Source organism: Cynocephalus volans, chromosome 9, assembly GCF_027409185.1.
Source record: "Cynocephalus volans isolate mCynVol1 chromosome 9, mCynVol1.pri, whole genome shotgun sequence".
NCBI lineage: Eukaryota > Metazoa > Chordata > Mammalia > Dermoptera > Cynocephalidae > Cynocephalus > Cynocephalus volans.
This window is the reverse complement of record NC_084468.1, coordinates 133,048,006-133,074,362: the sequence shown is the minus strand read 5'-3', so window position 1 is coordinate 133,074,362 and position 26,357 is coordinate 133,048,006. Positions and strand designations below refer to the sequence as shown.

Here is a 26,357-nt window from a genome sequence, read left to right as displayed (position 1 = left end):
GGTCTTGGGCTTCTCCGGGGATCCACCTTTCTGGTCAGCTTGGACTCTGCTGGGCTGGTGGATCACGTACCACAGGGTGTGTGATCTCTGTTGAGCTTTCACTTTCTGTACAGGACTTCTCCCCGTTCCGTGTGCTCTGGCCCAGGCTGTTAGATCGTGCAGTGGCGACCCCACCGGGTGTGTGGTTTCTGTCGAGACTCCGCCTCCCTGGCCGCACGTCTCCCCCCTCTGTGCACACTGTGCTGGGCTGGGGCGTGTCTTCTGCACCCCTCGTCTATCAGCTGGGCCTTCAAGACCCTGCTCAGCACCGCCTCGCCCAGGAAGTCTACCAGGTTTCTGCTAGGCACAGACGACCGGTCTCTCTGGGTGCCTTTGTAGCACTGTGTAGATCTTTCTCGGGTCTTGTTCACCTTTGTATCCCCCCGGTATAAACCGAGTCTAGTGCCCGCCTGCAGCCTGCTCTCTGGCAGGTTCAAGCGGACCTGGGAACTCTCCTACCGCACTATTCCCAACCAGAAATTCGTTAGGCTTTTTTCCAAACTGGTGGTCGCAGAGATGGTATCTGCCTCCCAGTAACAGGAAGTTTACCGGGGCCGGAGTCCAGGGTGTGGTGGAGTGACAGTCGGCCCGCCCGTACTTCCTAGCCCTCCCAAAACTGGTCGGGACGCCCCACACCCCCAGTCCTGCCAGAGAACCGCGGAGGGAGTGGGAGAGGAGGTCGGCCCGCAGGGTCCGGAAAGCCCCGCGCCAGGCCAAGCAAATGGGCTCAGTGATGGCCGAGCAGGGCGGAGCTGCCCGCACCTGGGAAAATGGAGGCAGCACCGGGGCAGTAAGTGGCCTGGTGGTGCAGGCGGAAGCCGCGTGGGCATTCACCCCCCGAACAGAGCTGTGCCAGGGATCACTCACAGTGCTGTGCCAGGTCGGGCGCTCGCTCTATCTCTGGTTTGTTGCCTTCTGTGTTCTCGGCGCTGCCGCCTCGGGCTGTTCAGTCGCGGCGCCGCTCGGGCGCTCCCAGGAATCTTCTTTAATGCCGGCCTGAAACCTCGAATCCTGAATAGGGCAGCTGGCCGCCTTCAGTGCGGCCCCAGCCTCCGGGATCCTGGCTGCATCCACAGCAGCCCTGGCGCCGTGTTCCCTGTTTCAAGACTCACTTTTGCAGCTAAGAATCAGTTCTTTTCCTGCTCCACACTTCAAAGCTGTTGCCTGTAAATGAGGCAGCCTCTCCTGCCGGGGGCAAAGTGGCGTTGAGCCCCCACGACCGGCCAGCAGCAGCAGTCCTCCCTTAAGAGATGGCCAGAGGAAGGTCCACAAGTTTTCCGGCTGCCTGAGGCCCAGTGGCCACCTTTTCCACCTCAGCTACTCCGCGCCAGCCGCTGCAGCCGCCGCCATCTTGAAACTCTCTCCTAATTGTTTATTTCTGAAATTTTTTGATTTACTCTTTTTGGACCATGGTTGAACATGGGTAACTGAAACTACAGAAGATGAGACCATGAATAAGGGGGAACGACTGTGTGCAGTGCCTTCAGTTTTTTTCTAGAAATTCAAAATCTATACCCTAGATCCCTTTCTTTTTCTAAAATGACCAATTTCCACCAATTACAATTTCTATTAACTATGATTTATTTTAGCTAGGTTACATTTTTAAAAATAAATTATCAGGGTACAAATATGAGCAATTCAATATATTTAACTATTCAAGTTCTCTTTGCATTTTAACAGAAGATTTTGTTAATCTAATTAAACTGCTAGTTTGTAAAATTTGTGGGGGCTTTCCATTTATCTAACCCCTTTTATCCTTTGTAGATTTTGGAGTGAAATACAGGTAATCATCTTTGTTGTCAAACGTTATTCCCCATTTCCTACTCATGCTTTGCTTCCTTTTACCTACTTCTTTCAAACTTTCTTTATCTTTGCAAACACAGATCTATACCATATAGCAGTGGTTCTCAACCTTGTCTACATATTGAAATGGGGAATGCTTTAAAATTTTTTTTTGTTGCCTGGATTGCACCTGCAGAGATTTAATTTGTCTGAGGTGTACCCTGTTTATCTGGGGATTCTTTTATCCTAACAAGTTTGTGCTTTGGGAGGGAATGGATTGCTTTATCTCTCTGAAAGAGAGGTGATATCCTACAGTTTCATCTCTCTTCATAGTGACAGTTTTGCAAATGGCATTTTGCTTTTAACAAATGGATGCTTTCACATATTCACTCTATTATTTGCCAATGGCAGATGTTATAGTATCAATATAAAATTCTAAGCTTTCTGCAAAGTTTAATTTCTTAATCTTTTACATTACAGTAATTACAGTTTTCATGGATTACATTGTATTTGCTGTAATATGAGCCTCTGTGAACAGAAAAAAAACTATTAGAATTTTGAATTTAGGTTAGATTTTGTTTTCCACTTTATCTTTTTCATACTTTGAAGTGTGTTTTAGACACTTGCTTTTTTAGTTATAGATGCTTTAAATGCTGTGTACAAACACCTCAGAAGTTCTGTATGATGTAATTTGAAAATGAAAGGGAAGAATTATAGGTTTTGATATAGCTTAATGAATTTCATTATAACTCTTTATGGTAATAGGAGTCATTTTGAGATTCAGTTTAAGGATTTAAAAAAAGTATGAAATAGTGCATTGACTATTCTAATTGATTATTTGTCCTGTAAAATAATTTTGTAAAATATTCTATGGACTTAAAAGTTCCTTATTTTTATTTTGAAAGTTTCTTTCTGGTTGCTTTTTATTATATAGTCAAATCATTTGCTATTTAGTAAGTACCAAGTTGAAGGTATATACTGCAAACCTCATTTGTAGATTTTAATTTCCAAGTTTTCAGTGTTTGGAATACTTACCTGTCATGTGTTAAGTATTATAATTTGGTAACAGTCAATTGGGAAGGTATAATAAAGAAATAAGGACTTTAACAGGGTTTTGCTTGTAGGATTGTCATTATAACAGGAATGTGTTAAATGTCTATTTGAAAGAATAGTCCAGATATGGAAAGGATTTATATGTTTCATATACCTTTTAAAGAAAGTATTGCTCTTCGAGAATAAGGTCAAGATAGGTCTCTGATCAGTATCAGGGGAAGGTGGGAATCTATTTTCAAACTTTTTTAGAATTCAATTGTTTTTGAGAGCACAATATCTGTGGAGTATCGATCGTCAGGGTCCCGTAGTTAGTCAAAGGCTATCTCCTTTGACTCACCCCTTAGCGTGGTGTCATCCTCCTTCATGTGATAGATTGTTACAATCGCAGGCAGTGTAATTACACACTGGCCAAGTGGGTCATTTATTTCTTTACCTTCACCATTTACCAAAAATCTCCTTTATCTTTGGGAGCCAGATCTTTCTTTTGCAGTAAAAGCAAAATAATGACACATAAAGCATTAGATGTAAGAACTAAGCACCTTAAAATTATTAAGAGAGTAACTTTTTAAAAAACAAAGTGTTACATCTTGTATTATTAATACTGTGGCAGATGTATCCAAAGCACTTAGCATAGTGTCTGACACATAGTAAACATATGAAATGTGTTAAGTTAAAAATCGAAATTTTCAATATTTTGGGGAAATGAAACATAGAAGTACTTCATTCTACTCTATTACACCTAGAAAAAGGCTTAAAATTATCTCTTTTTAAAACATTAATAATCTTAGTTTTTGTAGAAAACGTACTATGAATTCATGTATGAATCTTTGACTTTACATATAAACACAATATTAAATGCTTCCATATATCAGAGAGGATGAAAAATTTGATGTTTAAGCATGCTCCTTAGGAATGTAAATATTTTTTCTATAATTTGACATGTTAATTTTAGAATAAATAAGAATATTATTCTTTAACTTTGCATATAAACACAATGTTAAATGTTTCCACATATCAGAAAGAAGTCATGTTAATACTAAAGTTATAACAGAGGTTATTACTAAAAAAAATTGTTTGCTTGTATGACATGGAAGCATTTTAACATAACTATAAAGGAATAATTATATTGTTTTCTTTTAAAGTACACTTTAAGCTTAAAATGTGCTTTGCCTTAAAAACAGAAACCAAAAAAAACCTTGCCTTCTTCATAAGTGAAGTCTGTCTTACACATTGCTGCCTATCTTTTTGTGATTTATATTTGCTCACGTTATTTCATCCACCTGTTCTTCGCTCTTCTGTGCTTGTCTGAGTCCTGCATTTTATGAAAAGCCAAGAGTGACTAGAGATTCCTCCTCTGGGTATGGTATTTGTGTTCAGTGAGCTCTTACACTGATTGTCAGCAACATTCATTTAGCTTATATGTTACACTTATATGTTACACATATTTGCCTTTTTATATGTTTAACCTATTCCAATCAAATTAGCAGTTCCTTAAAGGCAGAAACTGTTTCTATTCATAATACTTTCATGGTACCTTATATACATTAACAGAAATGACCATGAATCCATGGATTAAGAAAAAGAGAAACTTTATTTGCAGAGAAAAGGGGGTTGGGGCGGAACACAATCTGCAGATTGGGGGAACGATCTACAGGAAAACCTGAAAGTGTATGCTCTACAGGAAGGAAAGGGGAGGAAACCCAGTTTTTTTTGCTTCACCGAGTCAGTTTTCCATACGTATTCAACAGGTTTAGAGGAATTCTGTGAATATTTATGAGAAGCCATGTGCATGCGCAGTGAGTAACCTCAGTCCCATGTTCACTTTGGGGTGATTTAGTATTAAAATGAGGTGAAATTCGGCTCCTGACGTCAAAAGGGCACAAATGTCTCTCTGTGCACACACTCAGCAAACCAGAGCAGAGTTGGAGGGTTTATCAGGAGAAACGTCCCTGAAGCCAGACTTCTCTCCAACTGGAGCTGCAGTGAGCCCACAAGAATGAGAGAGAGGTAGATGACCGGCGTCGGGTGGACTTGTTGAGGGTTGATGTTCAGTTTTCCCAGCTGCAGCTTGAGGATTGCTGAGGGCTGATGTAGAATTTTCCCAGCTGCAGCTGATGGGCATTATCTTGCAGGCATTGGTCCCTGCTTGGTTACAGAAAAGAAAAACCTCATGACCGTCATTAATATACATATATTTTGTAAGCATGGGCATGCTGTCTGACCCTTCACTCCTCAAACTATAGCTGTTTGGCTCTGTTTGGTAGTTTTAGGGTGTCTCTTGCAGCCACAGAGAGTCCATCTTTGTCTTTTGGGGTATATTTTAACATATATAATGCTCATTTATTCATTCAAATATTTTTAGTTGTTGGGAAAATATAGGAAAAATGGTCAGGGCCCCTCTGATGTTCAGAATCTTGCTAAGCATTTGATGTAAACAGGCATATGTGCTCAGGTGTTCCTTGGTTATCCTCTAGTGTAATCGTGTATGTGCACCCAGGTGTCCTGGGTTATGGACTCAAGTATAAGGATGAGAGGCTCTGATCCATGGTATCTTCTGTCCCCGGGATGCCCCCCTATGGGGAGGGGACTTGGGGAGGCCACTACTGCTGCTGGAGGCTGCTGTTAGTGCCCCTGGGACCATCTGCAAGGACACTGCCGGACCTGTAAGCTGCTGCCGCTGAGGAAGCTGAGGACTGAGCTCCTGTCATCTGCCAACAGGTCCTGGAATCTTTCCCAATTACCTAGCATGGACCTGCGTGTGCGGGGTCTGGTGATCCAGCCTGGCATATGAGGGGTCTAGTGACCCAGTCTGTACAGTGGGTTTGGAGAGTCTGAGCCCTAGCTCTGACAATGTAAATGGAAACTTAGTATAACTAAAATAACTAAAATAATGAAACATTTTGACTTGCCTTACTTTACAGTAGTATTTATTGAGTCTCACTGCTTGCAACATTGTTCTAAGCACTGGATATCTAGCAGTGAATAAAACAGACAAAATACCCGCCTTCATAAGTCTTACATTTTAGTATAACTTTCTAGTACTCAATAAACATTTGTTTAGTAATGTTTATGAGTTGAATGACTTCTGGAACCAAGGGTATTTATTTGTTTTGTTTTGGTGGCTAGCCTGTACAGGGATCAAACCCCAGATCTTGGTGTTGTCAGCACCACGCTCTAACCAACTGAGCTAATCAGCCAGCCCCTAAGGATATGTTTGTAGATTCTGTTGTTCTGAATAGTGCTGTGGCAGCCATAGAAGATGGTTTTACAGTGTGATGAAACATAACTGTTGTACCGGCAGAGAGAGAACAGATAGTTTAAGACAGCTAGCTGTTAGTATTGCATACTATGCTTGTTTTGTAGAAAAAGTGGTAAACTTTGAAGACTAGCATTATATAACCTCTGGTATAAAACGAGTTAAAACAAACAAAAATCCCCAACAACAGAAACACACATATACAAACAAAATAAGCCTTTCCTAACAATACAAAAGTAGCTGCTAAGTACCTAGCTGTAAAGCTACGCGACTATGCCACTTGTCAGGTTACAGCAATAGCTAAGTGGCTACACCAATTGTATTGTTAAAGCAATTCATAACTAAAGCCAAAATGTTTCATTATTGTCAGAGCTAGGGCTGAGGCTCTTCAAACCCATTGTACAGACTGTGTCACCAGATCCCTCACATGCAGGTCCACACTAGTTAATTGGGAAAAGATCCTGGGAGACATTGGCAGACGACAGGAGCTCAATCCTTAGCTGCAGCAGTGGCCTCTCAGAGGGTCCCTGGGACCCTGGCAGCAACAGCCTCCAGCAGCAGTAGCAGCCTCCCTGTGCCCCCCCTCTGGGGGGGCCTCCCGGGGGCGGGGCCTCTGTGGATCAGAGCCTATAGTCCTTTATACTTAAGTCCATAACCCAGGACACCCGGGTGCCCATACACAATTACATTAGATAATAACCAAGGAACACCTGAGTGCATGTGGATATTTACATCAAATGCACAGCAAGATTCTGAACATCCGAGGGGCCCTGACCATTTTCCTGTATTTTCTCAGCACTAGCCAGAAATAGATGTCCCTGGGAAGGGTGTTGTATGAGATTCATCATTTTGCAAGTAGGTGAAAATGAAAGGTTTGGCTGATGGTCTTAATTAAAAGTGTAGATCTTTCACTTGAGGGCTGAGAAGCATAACAGAAGATAAAAGCAACATGAAAAAGAAAGAAAACAAAAACCAAAAAACAAAAACCAGAAGAAATTTGAAGGGTAATGGATTCCAGCAGCCGTGGTGGCTACAATTAGGATTAGTGGTGTGGATTGCAAATGGCAGATGTTTTGAAAGCAGAGAAGAAATTCGACAAACAGAAGCAAAATCACATCCTCTGCTGTACCCTTTAACCTCCTCCCTACAATATGATGGTCCTATGAGGTAATCTAGGTTTGGTATGGGGAGGGAATACAAAAAGATGTTTGAGGAGTGACAAACAGAAGCAAAATCACATCCTCTACTGTACCCTTTAACCTCCTCCCTACAATATGATGGTCCTACGAGGTAGTCTAGGTTTGGTATGGGGAGGGAATATAAAAAGATGTTTGAGGAGTTTTAGGGGCAATAAATAACCCCCTAAACAAATACATCAATATAGAACCTTTGGGAAGTAGCTATTTGGAAACCTTGAGGTTCCATTTCACCAAGATTTTTATTGAATAGAATTTGGTACTTTAAAATCACTTGAGGGAGGAGGTGGTGGTGGCCACAGTCCCCGTTCTGGCTTCAGCCCCAGCCTCACCATGATGAAGCTCACTGAGCTGCTGGTGCTCCTGGACGCTCTCCTGGCCATGGCCTTGGGCTGTTTCATCAGCATTGGTGAGCATACTGAGGAGTGCTTCTTCTAGCAGGTCACCTTGGACACTAAGGTGGGCCTCATCTTTGAGGCAGCTGAGGGCGGCTTCCTGGACATCGACATGGAGATTACAGGGAACTAATAATAAAGGAATTCAGAAAGGAAACTGAGAGTCCAGTGTGAAATACACATTTACCAGTCACACAGATGGAACATATAAGTTTTGTTTTAGTAATAAGATGTCCACCACTACTATAAAGAGAGTGATGTTCACCATTGATATTGGGGAGGCTCCAAAAGGACAAAACATGGAAACAGAAGCTCAACAGAACAAGCTAGAAGGGATGATTAATGAGCTAGCAGTGGTGATGACAGCTGTAAAGAACGAACAGGAGTACATGGAAGTCTGGGAGAGTATATACACAGCCATTGAAGACAATACAAACAGCAGAGCAGTCCTTTGGTTCTTTTTTGACGCTCTTATTCTAGTTGCCATGATATGGGGACAGATCTATTATAGAGATTTTTTTTGAAGTCTGGAGGGTTGTTTAAAAAGCCTTTTCCTGCTGATCCCTAAACTCATAATTCTTGTTTTCCAAACACCTTTGTCATAATAATGTCATTAGTTTCTATGTTTTTATTTTCTGAACTGTACATTCACACCTTATGTTTGTTTGTGATTAATAGGTATTGAGGGGAACACACCTTTTTAGGAAAGTTATAGTGAAATTTTGACAGTTGATTGGCATTTCTTATTTGAATGCTGCATCCATTATACAGGTCCTTCCAGAACTCAAACTTTGTAAATGAAATATAGGATTATAGCCTTTATGATGTCTTCTATTTCTTTTGTTTTTGTAATAAAATGCAGTTTGGCCAGGAAATTGGCAGAAAGCCTGATAGTACTATACCAAAATGACTACCTTGTTTGGATTCCCTCATTCTGTGGTTCAAATCATTAAAGATTCATTTTGTTGAGTCCTTATGAAAAACCCCAGTCTGAATCTTAACATTTTCTTCCCATCCTAATGGCAGAGCTCTCTGACTTTGGAGGATGCTATCAGGCTGGGTACTTTTATTTTGTTTATGCTTTAAAGATGAGGCTTGCCCAAAACACATTTTCCCCTCTAAATTTTTACATTGAAACTTAGGACTCAGTCACCTCCACTTAGATTGATAACACAAGCAGCTAACAACCATTTTTAGGTTTCTGCCTAATCTCATAAGAAGTCTCTGTTAAGGCAAATTCTCTGGGTGTTTCAGGTAAGCTTGATTTCTTTCTGTGCTGGCACATCCACTTTCTCCACTCTTGGCATGGAGGAAGTATGCATTCATGTATTTGGAAAAACTCTGATGACAAAGGGTTAAAGCCTCTTAGATTTCATTGCAGTGACAGCCACTATTTGATGTTTGGATCAGTGACTTTTGGGCACTGAACATCAGTGTCAGCACTAGGGTTTTTGTTTCTCTTGGAGTTTTTTTGGCACATATGAATTTTGTTTTGTGTAAAATAAAATAACTTTCTCTTGGTCTCTGATATTAGGTTTAAAATTAAAGGAGCATCTAGTTTTGGTGTGGGGATGATCCAGGATTACATTGTGATTGATGTATATTAGTTACTTGCACATTTTTGGGGGATCTTTGCAAGGGGAAAACTACAAGTAATGGGTTTTACATAATTAATTCAAATTTGTTACAGGTTTTTATGCTAAGGATAAACAATTTTTTCAACCTTGGGTGAAAATACTTGCAACATTTTATTGATAAGGTGACTGTATTTCACCTTAGGACAACTGTAGCATGCCAATTATGTGAGTGTGTGTGAAACACTTCAAAATTGAATTAAAAGAGGCAAATTTAAAATTGATTGTGTATCTTAATATGCCCCAGGTTCAATAAATAAACAATTCTTTTTAAAAGTAAAAAAAAAAAAAAAAAAAAAAAAATCCTATAAAAATTTCATTATCAGACAAAATAAAAAAAATCCTAAATGATCCTAATCATTATTCATTAATATTTCTGGTCATTTCTGTCCTGAGCAGAATAAATGGGTAAGCATTGCTCTTGGCAGTGCTGTGAAAAGATGGAAAACGCATACTGGTCATTTGTATATCTTGACAGCAAACTTTTGGTTTGTCGTATTAAACCAATGCCCGTTGACTGGATTCCCCTTGTTAAGAAGGCATACATTACTAGAGAAAATACAAATTCATATGGAGAGCAGTTGTATCTACCAAAATTCCATATGCATTTACTCCTTGACCCAGTATTCCCAATTTAGGAATCTATCTTAAAGATTCAGTGGGAAAAATAATGGAAAAGATGTTTGCACAAGGCTAGCAGTCATAACACAATTTGTAATAGCAGAAGTCTGTAAAGGATCAAAATGTCTATTCAATGTAGGAAACAGATTGAATAAACTGTTGGGCATATACACAGTGAAGAATATCTCTTTGGAAGTGATTACCAAGATAAATGAACAAAACAAAGTATGTGTAGTATGCTACCTTTTATGTAAGGAAGGGGACTGAATATAATTATAAATGTATTTGCTTATATTTTTTAAAAATGGAAAGTTTAGCCAAAAACTAATAAAAAATTAGAAGAGACAAGATAGAAAGACAGGAATTGAAAATAAACTACGGGCCGACCCTGTGGCTCACTTGGGAGGGTGCGGTGCTGGGAGTGCAGTGGTACTGGGAGCGCTGAGGCCGCGGGTTCGGATCCTATGTAGGGATGGCCGGTGCGCTCACTGGCTGAGCGTGGTGCGGGTGATACCAAGCCAAGGGTTGCGAATCCCTTACTGGTCACAAAAAAAAAAAAAAAAAAAGAAAAGAAAAGAAAAGAAAAGAAACTTTACTAAATATACCTTGTATAGATTAGACTTTTAATCCATAATTATAAAAAAATTTTGAAAATCAATGGCTAAATTGGAAGCCAAGAGAAATTATTTCAAGAGACTTTAGGGATGAGGAGGAGAGACATACGGAGTTCATGAAGGTGGGGGAAGCCACGATGAGAGAAAGAAAAAACTGCTCTGAGCATTTTGAGCTGCAGCCACTTTAAGGATTGAGCTGCTGAGCACATGGAGCAGGAGCTGCAGAAGCCACAGCTGTGCCCTTCAGATGGAGTTACTTGGAGGCGGCAGAGGAGAAGAGGGCCTTGGTGGCCCCCAGGACAGCGAGACCACTAATAGGGTTCCCGTGGACCCACGCAGAGGGAGGAGCAAGAACAGCTGAAAAAGGGGAGCCATTCAGAGGCTGGTGAGCCAACGCAAAGGACTGGCACAGGGCCTGTCCCATGGGAAGTGTTTGGAGCACGGATGATAGGGGAGACAGGCCCACTGGTAGAACTTTGGGACACAGCAAGGACAGCTGATCTGCCCCCCAGTCAGCACAGGACCTCTCAGATGAGACTGGTTGGGAATGCAGAATTGCATAGGGTGCAGTTTGATGAAAAGATTCAGGCCCAGATCAGAGTTTCTACACAACCCAGGTGGACCGGGTCTCTGGAGAGCCAGAAGTACCTATAAGGTCAAATATTAAACCCTGAACTGCACAAAAAGCCTTCCATACGGAAAGAGCAGCAAAGCAACAATTTAGCTCAACCGTACAGCTCAAGTATTGGTTCCCACAGGAAGTTGCCCCATGTTAGAAGTAAGCAAAGGACAAAAAATTAGTTCCGGCCCAGGCACATCACCAGTGCCTTGGGGCCTGCCCGGTGACTCGAGGCATGGAGAAGGGGACCGGACCCCCCTCCCACAACCAGGCACACTGTGCCAGTGCCTCTGGGCCTGCCTGGGGACCCAAAGTGTAGAGCTCGGGACTGGACCCCCTCCCACAAGCAGGCAAACCATGCCAGCACCTTGGGGCCTGTCTGGGGACCCGAGGTATGTAGCCGGGGACCAGACACTCCCCACAACCAGGCATACAACCAGCACAAAGGAGCATGCCAAAAACATCACCTCCATATGGGTGGCCCACCACAGCTACCTCAATGACCATGGCTGCCGCGAAAGCAGCTAGACACCACAACCACATGCAGATGGTCTGCCATCCACTGGAGTGCATTGACACAAGGAGAGTCATCAGCAGACACAAAGAAAAGGAGAGGACGTCTCTCTCCACAAAGCCCATTTCAGAGTGATGGAAGAAGCATCTACTCTATGATAATATTGGGGGACCCGATCACATCTCTCAGCATTGGACAGATCATCTAGGCAACAAATCAGCAGAGTAACCATATTCTTTCAGAAGGAGAGAAGAAATCTAGGGTAATGAGAGGGGGGAGAGGGGAGGGAGTGGGGGAAGGGGAGAGGTTGGACAAGGGTCATAAAGAATAATTACGATTTGTAACAATATATATATATAAAGTAATATTGATTTGATCAACATATCTCAATGTTGAACCACAAAAATATGTATAATCAATTTTGATTCAATAAAATTTAAAAATAAATAAATAGCCCTCCTTATTCAGGAAAGGGAAAAAAAATAAACTTTCCTACATATACCTTGTTGTATAGATTAAACTTTTAATCCATAATTACAAAACAATTAAAAAAATAGTGGCTAAATTGGAAGCCAAGAGAAATTATTTCAAGTGACTTTAAAACACAGTAACTTGAAGATTCCTAGTGGGTCCTTCTTCTCCCTCTACCTCTTCCCATCTTCCTCCCCTCTAACCCCCACCCACACATGCTAAGGACAAAGAAAACAAAAACAAAAACAAAAAACTATAAAGAAATATTAGACTATTTTTGGCAATTATATTGTTAGTAGTAGTATTGGTATTGTTATTCTGAACTTATTCTAATAATTTTCTCTAAAGTGGCAGCCTTTTAATTCATTCAGTTTTTTATTCCACAAATACTTAGTGATTTCCTGATATGTGCTGAGATATTATGACAATATAGTCAAAGCTAATAAGTAGTAATTATGTTAATGCCATTGGGCCATAATCTTAGTAGATTTTTCAGGGAAAGAGAAAACAGGAATATATATAAAACTTGACAAAGTTAAATTTGGTTTTATCCTAAATTAGAACTGGAAATAATCTGTAACACTCATGTTTTTTTAATTAAAAATTGTCTCGTTCAGTTTTGTCCATGGGAATGGCATAGAAATGACTAACAATCTGGTAGCAATGAGTACCCTTGCACTCAGATTGTGGCCTCTAAATACCATTTGCGAATAAAAAGAATCAGGGCTTCCTGGAGAAGAGACTGATTCTAGGACTGGGCAGGGTTAGACTGGATCAACCTGTCATAACAGAAAGCCAGGGAGCTATTAAAGGTTCCTGGAGTCAGGTAAAAAAAAGTGTCAGGAACTAAAATGAAGAGGTTTCCACTGGCTAAAGACGAGACAGTCTGAACATCTAAAAGAATATTAAGTGCAATAGATTGAAATGTCAAATTATGTTTAAATCCATGTGTTCATAATGTTACTCTTAAAAAATCTTTATAAATTACCTTCAGAGGATTTTGTGGAAGCAACATATATTCTAAAACCTGATTATTAAAGTGAGAAATGATGCATTTATCTCACTTTTCCTATATAAATTTTACCTCATGGTAATTACATTGATGAGAGCAAGTTCTTTTTAATTGAAGAATTGCAGCTAATAAATACAGAAGGAATAATAGTATTAGAATAGCAAAAATGAGATATGAGCATAATCATCAATGGCCACTGAAATGACTAGGTAAAAAATTGATGTGGAATTTTCTAATGAATGGACTAGGCTGACAATACCTGGATTTACAGGCCAATATTAACATCAAAAAAGAGAAACAAGCAGACATTATGTGTTAAACCTCAGTTTGATCAAGTCTCCATACTGCAGTCATAGTGCATCATATTGCAGTCCACATGTGGCTATTGAACAATTAAAATGTGATTAGTCTGAACTGAGGTGTGCTATAAGTGTAAAGCACACACTGGATTTGGAATGAAATCCAAATGATAAAAGAATAAAAAAAAATTGCACGATATCTCAATATTTTTATGTTGATGACATGTTGAAGTGATAATATTTTGGATATATGGGGTTAAATAAAATGTTATTAGAATTAATTTTACCTGCTTCTTTCATTTTTAACTGTGGCTACTAGAAAGTTTTAAATTTCATATGTGGCTTGCATTATATTTCTATTGGACATTGCTGTTCTGAATCTAATGACCAGTTTATAGAAAATACCTAGGAAGGGGAATATGTGAAGTGACACTAAAAGGGTGTAATTAGCAAAATCCAGTATGTAGAAAAATTTACAGTGTAAACAACTCAGTTTCTGCAACAAAAAGATGCCCCCAAAAAATAAAAATAGGAGGGGAACCTATAGACTTAAGAAATGTCACAATAGGCACATTATATGGACCTTGCTTGGATCCTGATTCGAACAAATCAACTGTTTTAAAAAAGAGTGACAATTAGGGAAATTGAATATTGACTGGCTATTTGATATATTAAGGGATTTCACCATAACTTATAAAGTTATGAAAATGATGTTACAGTTGGGATGGGGAAGTCCTTAGTTAAAAGAGCCATCCATGGGCACTGCTTCGTGACTTACAACATTTGTATGTGTGGGCTTATTCTTTACACTATAGTACTTTGCCTACTGAAGAACATGGTGTGCCAGGAAATTACAGTCTGTAGTAACATCCTTTTTGTTCATGTATTCATTCACTCCATTTTACAAATATTTATTGACCTCTTGATTTGTGCTAGGTGCTGTGATCCAGTTAGGAGGAAGACAAACTTGGTCTAGGTTGCCATGGAGCTTTTAGATATAAAATAAATAATTACATAAATAGTTGTTTAGGTCTATAGTTTGGGAACTGGTACAAAAACCAGTCAGTGAATGAACTCTGTGGTGCACTTAGAGATCCAGAACCTGAAAGTGGATGATGTAAATTAATCACCAAATATATATTTTCATCCCCCCAAATATTTTTTTCAATAAATACTTAAGTACCTATGTATGCTAGCTACTGTGATGGTGTTGGGGGCTCTGTTCAGTGGTTAAGAGGATTATCATGCCTCCATCCACATAGAACCTGTAGTTAGTGGGTATTCTAGTACAATAGCTCTGTGAAATTGTAGCAGGAGTCCATGCTGACTTTGTAGCACATGTGTTTTCCATTTAGCAAAATATTTAGTCACTGTATCACCTAGAATTTGATATTTTATTATTTATTGAACCCATAGTAAAAGTACACCCTAAACATGTGCTTTACAGTACAATAATTAGCGTATAATTTTCAACGTTTCAATGAACTTTTGCCATAAAATTTAAGAGGATTTTAATTGCAAGTAATAAGGATTGCTTGTTAATAGGCTGTAGATAATTAGAGAGCTATTTGCATTCTCTCCCCACAAATTTTCTTAGTGTTCTGAGCTTCACTTAATTCATAACTATACCTTATGAGGATTAGTTAATCCCATTTAGTCACAGTAATGATAGATATGATGTTTTCTCCTCTTTAGGTCTCTCCCAGAATTCTAATGATTCTTGTGGAAGGATTATAACATTGATTAGTTTTATTTATTGTGAGTAGAAGTTGAGCATTGTTCTTGATCTTTTACTCTAACGAAGTAAAACATAATGGTAAGCAGTACTGACATTCATGGCAGTTGATTCTAGTTTTGCTAATGTGAATTTTATTTTTATAGCATTTTAATATAAACTTCATTTCAAATTTTAACAATTTACTATCTGATCAGGAACTTTTACAGAAAAGGCCTAGCATTAGTGGGTTTGTACAATTTATATATTTTCTTGTAACCTTTTGCTGACTCTAGGCTATATTCTAAAATAAGAGGATATTTACAGTGCTTTTCAGTTTCTAGTTTGAGATTCCTTAGTATATTTGCTACTTTGTCACTTAATATATACTACATTCATGGTGTTTTAGAAATAGATATTCACCCCAAATAACAATTTTTAATGTGTTTTATAGGTCTTCCACTTCTAAGTCTGCTTCGGGGTTTTAGGAAAAATAGACTGTTTTCTCAGTTATTAAGTGTCATATTACAGTTTGTAGATGTCGACATCTTAATACTAATAAAACAAAAAAGAGAAGTGTGTGCCCAAGTTTGTATTTCTTTTTCTTTTAGGCTTAGGCTATTTGGGCCTTCTCACTAACTACTCTATAGCAAAGGATTTAAAGTCAGAAAGGCCTGGCTATATGTATCCTGGCTTTGAGACTTTGGACTGGTGACTTGACCTCTCTAAGTCTTGGTCAGTGAAAACAATACCTATTCTAAAGGATTATTGTGAGTAAAAAATAGCTTAGCATATGGAGAGCATTCTGCACAGTGCCTGGCAAATAGCAAGTGCTCAGAATAAATAGTAGCTGTTAATATTATATTTGAACACAACCTCTTGCCTACTATATGCTTTTATATAATTTTTATTTTTGGAGCTCCACCTCTGGTTCACTTGAAGTGAAACATACCTATATATTTGTAAACATTTAGAGTGGTGTTCATCTTGAAATAATTATTTATTTTAAAATATCTATTGAATACTTGCTAGTCTATGCAGTTTTCTTAATTTCTCAACCTTTGCTTTTTATATTTATTGGATTGGGATAACTCATAGAGTTTTTGAGAGGAGACAGTGTGATATATGTAAGTTCCCAATGTTAATGCTTAGTAAATAGTAACTATTAATGAACTCTATAGAGGAGGTAAGACATTTATGTGAATATGTATAATACAGATTTGAATGTGACATTAAAAAGGTACAAATAAGCTTTCGAAGTTCAGGTATTGTATGGCTATTGCTTATAGCTGAGAGGTCAGAGAAACTTTCTCGTAGGAGTTTTAATTCGAAATGTGAGGAACACCTGGATATATGATCACACAATGGAAAGGCATTACTTACAAAGGAAAGAAGTTAAGGAAGGTGCATAGATAGGAGATAGAAAGGCAGTACAGAGAACACTCAGCAGTTGTTTTTGCTTGCCTAGAATGAAAGCAGATTGGTGAGAAATAAGATTAGAAAGATAGGCTGGGACCTGATTTTCAAGGATCTTACATATTGTGGCCAAGAAATTTGGCCTTATTTTGTCAGCCATTTTAAAATTGTTGAGCTAGGATGACTTAAGAACTATGTGTCAATAAGGTGATCTTGTTGTTATCTGTCAAATGGAGAAGTGTTGGAAGAGACTGAATGGAAGGCAGAGACAAGAGGTATTTTAGTAGTTCAAGAGAGAACAGTGCCTGAGCTAGGACAGTGGTAAAAGAATAAGTGGTTTTAAGAAGGAGCAGTGGCCAGTGCTGTGAGGTGATCAGAAACTAAATTGTCTAAGAAAAGGGCCTCAAGAAGGTACCAGTTGTCTTAGAATTGTTCTGGTAGTGTGGAGAAAGTAGAGGCTAGATTATAAAAATTTGGGAAATGAGTGAGTGGTTAGTAAATAGAGGTCAGAGAAAAGATCTCTTTTACGAAATTTGATGATGTGGAGGAAAGAAGAAAGTCATACTTGAAGCTATAATGTGATGGGTTCTCTCAGCAGATAAACTCATCTCTGAAGAAATAGAGGCCCTGTGGTATAACCTCCCACAACTACTTGCCGCTGTCCCTAAACTTACTGTCTCATAAATATATTTTCAGTATTTTCCAAAATCTTAATAAGCTTTTCTTAACTTATGCAAACAATCTCATGAAAAAGAGACTCCTGTTTTAGCATGAGTTGGTATTTAAAGATTCTCATTCAGAGGCAGTACCCTGTCCTTTCTGGGATCATTTAAAAATGTGTGGGAATATTTTTGATGGTCTAAATGACAGGAAAGCTTGCAGACATTTATTGTTGGAATCTAGGGAGCTAAATATCCTGTATATTCAGGACAACTCCCATACAGCATGGAATTGTCTCCCCCACCAAACACCAATAGAGTCCCATTGAGAAAGATTGCTAGATAGTCTCTCTTCACTGCTTCAGTCAGCTTTCTCGAGTCTTGAACTTTTTATTTCTTCATCCTATTTGTGCCTCAGCCTATTGCAGTCTGCCAAAAACTGTTCTGGCAGAGGTCCTGTGACCTCTTTGTTGTCAAAACCATTGTAGTACAGTTTTTTGTTTATGACATTTATCGGTATGTATCACTCCCTTTTTAAGTCATTTTATTCCATTGGCTTTTGCCACATCTCACACTTTTCTAGTTTCTTTCCTCCTCTTGTGATCCTTTCTCCTCAGTTTTCTTCATTTCTGCTAGCCCATAAATCTTGTTGCTCCCCAGGTATTTCTTTCTTTTTTGTTATTCCTCTGCATTTGCCTTATGTTCCAGACAAAGAAAAAATACTTGCTATTTTCAGAACATTGGATTACAGCCATTTGTCTGACTTCCTAATAGACTGTGAGCTCCTTGAGACCAGATACCATGACTTATCCTTGTATTCTAGAATCTAGAAATTTTTCTTTGCTTCTTTTTTTTCTTAAGAAACAATTACAGTGTAACTGAGGTTGGTTGGCATGAGCAAAAGTGGAGGAGGATGTTAAATTTTCACACCTAATTCAATCCTCTTCTTTGTTCATCTGCAGTTTATTTTATATAACTGCCAGTAGTAGTTTTAAAGCTGCCCATTCATATGTATTTTACTCCCCTGGTCTTCTTCCTTTTTCCGAGTCTTGGACTTTTTATTGCTCAAAGACTTGCTAAGTCTTAAGTATAGGAAGCTCTTTCCCTGAATCTTCTATCCCACTCTCTGAATTCAGGCTGTGACTTATACTCTTTATTACTTATTTGACAATTGAATCCAATAAACATTTACTGAACCTCCCGATCCTGCTTTGAAGAAGGATATTTGCCAGTAGAAGAGAAATACATGTTAATAGTAAGTATAATACAGTATGATAAACCGTAATAATACGTGTAGAGAAATATCTGAAATATTTCTTTAGAAATATTTAGAGATGTCTTTGAAAGTAATGTCTAGTTAACTTTTTAAACTAGGCTGGGGTTGTGGTGCCAGAAATATGATTCAGTGTCACATCTTTAAGGAACTTTGAGTAGTTCAGTATAAAGTCTGAAGGAAGGCACTGTGAGATGTATCTGGAAAATGGCTTTTATCTTTGGTCATAAAATATTTTCCTATTTTAGATTAAGTTTTCAGGATTGAATCCCAGAAATAGAATTACTAATTCAAAGAACTTGAATATTTTTAACAACTCTTGATATATATATGTTGACACATTCTGCAAGATATTTGACAAGGTGTTTGGCACTATTCTTATCGTATGTGATGGAAAAATGTGAGCTGTGTCACCTCTACTAAAATGCTGATTTTGTTAAAATACTAATTTTACTGAGCAATGGTTTAAAGGAGAGACATTTCTGGTGCTGCTGCAGGACTCTGTCCTCTGTTCTGGTTTGTTAATCATTTCTGCCTATGCCTTGGATAAATATATAGCAGGTATGCTTATCTAATTGGCACAAGGCTCTGTTGATCATTTTCTTCTTCTTCCAACACTTTTCCGTTTTGCTTCAAGACAGTACAAGCTCCTACTGCATTAGACATTGTTCCACACACTGTTGCCTTTCCTGGGTCAGTCCTGAACTGTGAGTGTTGTAGTACCCCAGGGCTCAGTTCTCAGAACACTTCTCTGTTTACCGAGAATCACTAGTGATCTCATTCAGTTCCACAGTTTCAAAAACCTCTATTTGCTGGTGGCTTCCAACTTTACATCTCAAGCTTAGATACCTCTCCTGAACACTAGACTCCTATATCCAATTGCCTGTTCTACTTCTCTGCTTGATAGAGACTCAAACCTAAAATGTCAGTCTACCACCCCAACCTGTTTAATCCGCAGTTTTCCCAGTCTCGAAATCTTATTGGATGTGCCATAAAAGTATACCCAGAATCTGAACATTTCCCATCATCTGCTTTGCCTGGTTCAGAATAAAATCATTATTTTCTTATATCAGGGGTTGGCAGACTTTTTTCTATAAATGACCAGAGAGTAAACAGTTAGACTTTTGAGTCAAAAGGCAAAGTTGAGGATATTAGATAGATACTTACTTAAAAAAGAGAGAAAGCAAATTTCTATCAACATTTTTATTGATAAAATATAAGTTTTGGGTACAATTTTCTATAATAGAGTTTTCTAATGAAAAGAAAGAATTTCTTTATCTGGGATATAACATTTTCCTTAATTGGGGCCCAAAGTCAGTGTTTCCTATCGTCAAAATTGATTGTAAATTTTCGTCTATTAATGTGACCTGTAATAAGATTTCCATGTATTTTATCTATGAAAATATCTTTTTACAAGACAAATATTGTTGAATACTAATATCAGTTCATGAACATTTGATGTTAATTAAATGTATTTATCTTTTGGAAGGTATTTATATAATTCCATTAGATTTTTCTCTTGATAATTGCATTTTAGTGTATCATTGAATTGCAGATTAATCACATCCAATGGAAGGTTAAGTGGAAGCTTCCAATTGCACAGTTAAATGCATTTTTAAAAATTTATTTTTTATTGTACATGTTTATAGGGTACAGTTTGTTTCAATACATGCATTGTATTGTATAATAATCTAATCAGAAGAGTTAGCATATCTATCATCTAAGCATTTATCATTTCTTTGTGGTTATAACATTCAAGATCCTCTTTTCTGGCTATTTTGAAATATACAATACAATATTATTAACTATTATCACCCTAGAGCACCAGAACTTATTCTTCCTATCTAACTGTAACTTTGTAGTGGTCTACTAACCTTTCCCTGGTCCCCCATCTCTTTCTCTTTCTCTAAGTACTATTCTACTCTCTATTTCTCTCTTCTTTTCTCTATTTGTAATCTATTTTTATTAATTGACCCATGATAATTGTATATATTTATGGAGTACAATATGATATTTAGATACATTCACACTGTGTGAAGTCATCATATCAGCCTGTTTAGTATATCCATCATCTTAAGACATTTGTCATTTCTTTGTGTTGGAACATTCAGCATCATCTCGACTAGCTATTCAAATAAGTGGATTTTGAAATGTGGCAATTGCCTTTGCATTGATGTCTGAAAAATTCTTCTGTTACTTTTTCCCCCTTTATCCCTGTACTATACCATATTACAGATAAACTCTCTTTTTGAAATGTACAAAGCTCTGGATGACTTGCCTTAGACTAGTGCTTGATCACTTTGCTCTGTCCACACTGGGCTGCTTGCTGTTGTTTGAGTACACTTACCATGTTCCCATTGTAGAGCTTTTGTACATATTCCTCAGGCCTGGAACATTTTTACCCAAATATCAATATCGCTTACATCTCTTCATCTACGTCTTTACCCATGTGTCATCTTTGCCCATCCATCTTTGATCAGCCTTCCCAAGTCAGCCTTTTCTTACCATCCATGTACTTTCATCTCTTAACCTGAATTAACAGTGTAGAGTTATTTTTCTTTGTAGTATTTCTATGACATTTTATTGTAAATTAATTTTTTATTTGATTGTTCCTTTGCTTTATTTATTGGTGTATCTTCAATGCTTGGCTTATGGTAGGCACTCAGTGCATATTTGTGAAATAAATAAATGAACCCTCTATAGTCGATATTTTTAGAAAATGGAATGGTTATTCAGGATGGGTTAATTCTTTTCTTTATTTAGATATGCCCAGCCTTGATTCAGCCAGCAGTGATGATTCAAAGTTGTTGTTTAAAAACTTTTCTACGTTGGATGAAAGGGATGATGGTTGGATTGTGTGACCTTTAAATTTCCCTTTAAGAGATTTTATGGACAAAATTATTTTGTGGGTCAAATGATAAATACAGTCCCTGCACAAATCACCAGTACGTTAATTTGAAAAAATATGTTAAAGTTGCATTTCAATAGTTATGCAATCATCACATTACATTTTTCTGTTTTACTGCTTGAAAATCTGAACATCCTTTCTTTGAGACTAATTCTTCTGCCCCCTTCTATGTTATTATTTGTAATTATAATGAACAGTTTTTTCCTGTGTAAAATATGTGCTTCAATACAGTATAACTCTTTTCTTTGTCTTATGACTGCGAGCTTCTATTTGAATTGATTTGACTATAAAACATTAATTTTGATGCAATCTTGATATCTCATTTCATTGAATTCAATTGAAACAACATTTTCTCAATATGTTATTATATGCAGAGTAAAATGGGAAAATAACAGAGAATTGATCTTTTTTGTGATTTTGCGTTGTGACTACTGCCATGTTTCACATAATTCTTCATCTAGTTATACTCCTTCGTTTGAGATTATTTTGGAAAGGTAACATAAGTTTACCATTAATATATTTTCCTGTAATCCTCATGTTATTTTGTCTGTTGCACCAATTTTATGTATGTTATGTTTAACTTAGAAAATAAAATATATAGTATTTTAATATAATGTTAATATATAGAAAAGCAAACTACCACTGTCCTTTCTGTCATTAAAGTAAGAGTAACAACTACTGTTATTTATCTATTAATTTAATTTAATTTAATTTAATTTGGTGGCTGGCTGATACTGGGATTCGAACTGCAACTACTTTTAAAAACTTATTTTTTTCTTCCTTTCTTTGTTGGTCCAGTATTTTATACCTCTCTCCCTCAAACCTTTAGCTTTTTTTGCATGAGAAAATGCTATGCAGAGATACCAAAGAACAAATAATGATAATACCAAATAATAAATCGCAACTTTGAAATACATGCAGAATTACATATAAATATATTCCTTGTGCTTTTGAATTGTTTGTTGGTGCCTCTAGGTACCAAAGTGAGATTTTATATTTCACAGTTAACATATTTTACTAATGAAAATGTCTAAAGCAATTTTAATTTTTTCTTTAAAACTTAGAGTAATAAATCCAGTGGTTTAAAATATGACAGTGTCAGGAAATACTTTTTTAATGAAAAAAGTTAATATAGCAAACACCATCTACTGTGTAATTAGATAAACATTAATATTAACCTTTTTTCATGAAAGGTAGTAATAGCTTAACGCTTCCCTTAACTCTGTACTTTCAAAATTATTTGCTTGATCTTATAAATTACGCAGTCTTGCATTATGACCTCATAACCCTTTAGAGTTTGCTTAAATTGACTCTATATTTGCTACATTAGAGCATAATGACTGTAACCAACTCCTGTATTTTTAATCTGATTCTTTCCATTGTGCATATAAAGAAGAACATATAAAGGTATTGACTGATGTAATATGATGTTTAGAGAGTTCCATTTGAACTCAAACATTGAAGGGTTAGAATTTTTTTTTATCTTTTTGCTGCAAAAGAAAAAAAAGTAGGCAAGTGACAGCTTACTTGCAAATTTATTCTGTTTAAGTGTGTAAAAGATGCTGAGATTTTGTTTAAATAGAGAAATGAATGTCAAGACTAGCTACGTATTTTTGTTATGCCATGTTTAGAAGAAAAGTCATGTTTTTTGTGTTTTTATGGAATAAATTGGAATTATATGCCATGATAGGTATTTAGATATTTGTAATTGGTATCCAGAATTTTAGAAAAGAAAGTTAGAATTGGAGGAGAGTGGAAAATTTGTTAAATATCCATTAAATCCACAAATACTGATTAAAGACCAATGATAAAAGCTGTCTGGGGGTATAAAACTTATTATTGCACTTTAAGGATACTGTGGTTTAATGAGAATGTCAAACATAGTAATTAATTACATTACTGTGTAATATGTATGGTAAAAGGTCTGAACATATGCTTTTGGATCTCGGTAAAGAAGGGCATGGATTTTGGGAGGGCCTAGTATTAGGATGTAACACAGTATGTGAATTCCAGAGAGAGAGAAAATGGGGACAGGAATGATGGTGGGAAGTCATGTCAGAACAGGGAGTACGTTGAGTACGTTATGCAAGGCCCTGCCATGAAAGAATATGAAAATTTTGAGAAAGTCCAGGGACAAAGCATGGTTTAGACACATATAATAGGAACTGGTTGTAGATAAATATAGAAACAGGTAAAAGCAGATCATAAGAGATTCTAAATGCCATGGTAGAGAATTTTGACTTTTGGTGAGGATAGGAATCCAAAGAAATATTTAGATCCTGTTTACATCTTGGATAACAATTTTCTTAAAGGAAAAACAGTAACATTTTTGGCAGTAAGTAAATTATAAAGGGGGGGGAGGTTCAAGTGACAGAAACTAGTTAGGAGGCTGTCAAAAAAGACTAGACCTTTTTTTTTTTTTTTTTTTTTGAAACAACACACTGTACCCCACAAACATGGGAAGTAAGTGTGAAAGTAAAAAAAAAAAAAAAAAAAAAAAGGAGAGAAACTAGACTAGAGATAATAGGAATATTAACTGTGGCAATGTTGGAGAGTATGGTGAGGAGGGGACGGATTTAGGAGGTAGCATAATGTACTGCAGTGGTTCTCCACCCTCTGAAATTTTAACACCCTCTTTCTCTCACAAATATTTTGTAATTTTCCCTTATCTATGAATTTTATTTTCTAATAGTACATAGACCTTTCCTAGATAAGTATTAAATTTATCAACAGTGCCCTAAATGCTAATAAAAAAGAGAAATAAAGTAACTTAAAGTAAGTAATAATGTATTTCACTATTCCCTAAGTATTCCAACATGACTATGCTAAAAGACATAATAAGGAAGTTGGATAGTTGTATTTATATATAGAATCACTGTGAGTGTGAGAGCTATGAGTCAGACAGATAGAGAGGTATGGCAGATGATTTATCCTGATGCCATGAGGGGCATCACTGTCTATAAGGTGATTTTTTTCTAAATGATGAACAACATTGGTATAGTACTGAACAAAACAACATTCATTTTTACCTTAATTTACACAGTTATTACATTTTTGAATTAAAAAAGCAAAAATATTTGGGCATAGGCTAAGGTAATGGTCTAGTTTGTCAGTTTCACTGATATGTAGTAGAACATTCTGAAGTCATCCAGGACCCAGAACTATTTTTATTATTAGACTGTTCTCCTTGTAGGATGTCTTTTATTGGTTCTTTTCTGCCCTCTTTTCTGCCCAATAAGTTATAGTAACTCTCTTCTTATATTGGGACAACCAAAACTTAACTCACAAATTTCCACAATTCTCTCAAGGGAACAAGGTTGAACCTGTTCAGAACCACTGAGTTTAGATCTCATTCTCCACATATTTTTCTTGTGTCTTCAACGTGGCATTTTATTGTTAGAAGTAAATGAGGTCCCTTAAAAACATAGATGAAAAAGTGTTTTACAGAATATACACAAATCAGATTCAATAACATATAAAAATGTAACCTGATCTTGGAAATGACATCCCCTCAGTATTTCCAGATTTCTTTTGTTAGAAGCGAATTACTCAAGGAGGGATTACACATGGCCTTGAGTACCAGGAAGCAGGGAGCATTGAGGGGCCATCTTAGAGCTATCTGCCAAAATAGCCAAAACAATTTTGAAAAAGAACAGCAAAATTAAGTACAGCACCTAATTTGAAAACTTAATTAAAGGTAGAATAATTAAGATATCCTGTGCATGGTATTGGCATAGGATAGATAGGAACAAAACAGAAAAGCCAGAAATAAACTTTCATTTTTATGGTGAACTACTCTTTGACCAAAAGTGCCAATGTAACGCAATGGGGAGAACTTAGACTTCTTTTTTTAGAGGAAGAATTTAGCTTTACTTATCCCTAATGTCAGAGATCCATATCCTACCTAAAGATATTTATTAAATATAAGAGGAATACATTTTTACTACAGAAAATATAATATACTTAAGACAGAAAGAACAACAAAAAATTACCTCTAATCACAGCAGCCTTTCCAAGCCATTTTTTTTTTTTTAAAAACTCAGTTTCTTCTATTGTAGTACACAAGCTGGGATTTAACGGGAAGGTGTTAGATGTAGCAGACAGCCATTGCCCTGGTTACCACGAAATGCCCATCTTGATGGCCATGAATGTGCCAAAGATGTCACCACTCTGCATCATGGTTTTCCCTGTGTCACCCATCAGCTCCCCACCCCTCATTCTGATCCTGAGACAGGAAAAGTTGTTGAAGAGTGCCCCAGCCACCATGCCCACTGTGCAGCCCTACACAAAGCCCGTCTTCACGTGGTCAAAGAACCTTGGCTGGGACTGTCCATTGGGACCCCCAGCCACTGGCCTCTTCTTTTATAGCATGCTCAGGTTCTCTGATGTTTTGTTTCCTTTCCATTGAGCAATCCCAGCATCCCTTAAACTTATCATCCCCCTTTACCTTCTGCTGTCTTGGGCTGAGAAAGGTAGGTGTCCACAGTGGAAGGTAATGGCCAGTAGGGTGGCAGCACCTCAGGAGGAGGCTGTCTGCAGAGGGGTGTTGGAATCCAAGCAGTTTAGGGAGAGTGTCCACATGGGAGGGGGCAGGGGAATGGTCACAGAATGCAGGATGTCAAAGCCTGAGCAGAGTGAGGTGTCAGATGGCGTTCTAGCACAGGATGTTGGTGGCAGGGTGTGGTGAGGAGGGTGTTCACATACTGGGGTAGCCTGGCAGGGGTTGTCAGAGCCCGAGCAATGTGTGGAGAGCATCCCATGTAGAGGGCCCAGGAGGGGATGATGAGCCCAAATGGGTTGAGTAGGTGTGTGGGAGGAGGCTGTGGTGGTGATGAGTTTGGTCACATTCACAGGGATGGATCAAATAAGTAAGTATGTTATA

General features: G+C 37.6%; 1 protein-coding gene and 2 pseudogenes across 6 annotated transcripts in view; 2 read left to right on the top strand and 1 right to left on the bottom strand.

The window, feature by feature from the left end:
- The window catches only part of LRBA (LPS responsive beige-like anchor protein), a 754,439-nt gene that overhangs the window by 356,309 nt on the left and 371,773 nt on the right, over positions 1-26,357 (top strand). The window lies entirely within an intron of this gene.
- On the top strand, positions 7,660-8,264 carry LOC134386601 (transmembrane emp24 domain-containing protein 2-like; annotated as a pseudogene).
- On the bottom strand, positions 25,592-26,230 carry LOC134386345 (reactive oxygen species modulator 1-like; annotated as a pseudogene).